Here is a 1264-nt window from a genome sequence, read left to right as displayed (position 1 = left end):
GAGTAGGCTTCGGCCTACTCAAAAAATTCAAAATTTCTTACCCACTGAAAATGATTTGTGTGTCCCCCGCGCTCATATGACCTCAAGGGGCCTATGCAGTTGCGAGCGCCGTAAAACAATTATGTTTCAAAGATAATATTAAATTAATGCAAGTTCCGTCCTAAAACAAGGGAGGCTACTATAATATTTATACTAGGTAAGAGATATTGCGGTTACTGCCCCTGTACGTCAATATTCGCCCGCTGCTCACATGGTTTTGCCTACCTTTTTGGACTTAAGGGGTTGACATTACTGCTGACTTTATGTACAGTTCAACGTCAGAGTTCAGATGCTATTGTAGCTGTAGCCTACCTAAATTTCAAAAGTAAACAAAAATTAAATGTTCGCACAGAGAGCTTATAAATAAAAATATTATGTCTAGCATCAGCTACCCTTAATTTTCTTTGAACTGACTTGTTCATAACTAATAAACGAATTCGAGTTGTTTTCCGCTTAGATTGAAAGTTAAAAAGTCCTGCTCTTCTCAGTTGTAGTCGAGCACTCGTGGCATCCATTCAGGGATTCGAACCAGGGCCACGTTCCCTACAGAGTTAATAGAGTGTCCAGTGCCTAGACCCCAGTAGAAAGTGATCCTATGGCTATGGAGTTTAAAACAACAAAACAGCAGCAGCAGCAGCAGCAGCAGCAGCAACAACAATAACAACACGATTTCAAAACAATTTAGTACAAAATAAACTGAATGACATACACAGACTTTGTCTTAAAAACTTCAGTTAAAAGCCAATTAATGACCCACTAAGGCCAGATCAACACAGCAAAAGTTTAAAAAAATAGGAAAACAAATATAGGCCTACATATAAAATTTAATAATAGATTAAACTAGATCTAAACATTTTCACATTATAAAATAACGTGAATTCAGTACCCATAAGACATAATACTTTTTAAAATTATTATTGAGTAGACTATCAACTCTTTCTACTGCATGTTGTATCCCCCTCAGCCTGAGCTGGCCGTGACAAACAAGGCGAAAACAGCCCACCTCCCACATGATATCAATTGTGCTTATGGTGGGGTAAAACATTTACCAACAAACTTACAGTCAATCAATTTAACTTGGATACTCACTCAGTAATTTTCAAAAGAATTTCTGTGAATTAATGTGTATGAGAATGTAATTGTGTGACCTCCTGTGTTCGCAGGTGTAATTTTAAGTGCATGTACAGGTGTGTGTGTGTGTGTGTGTGTGTGTGTGTGTGTGTGT

This window comes from Aplysia californica, unplaced genomic scaffold (assembly GCF_000002075.1).
Source record: "Aplysia californica isolate F4 #8 unplaced genomic scaffold, AplCal3.0 scaffold01246, whole genome shotgun sequence".
Lineage (NCBI taxonomy): Eukaryota > Metazoa > Mollusca > Gastropoda > Aplysiida > Aplysiidae > Aplysia > Aplysia californica.
The sequence above is the reverse complement of the archived record's forward strand: the minus strand, read 5'-3'. Positions refer to the sequence as shown.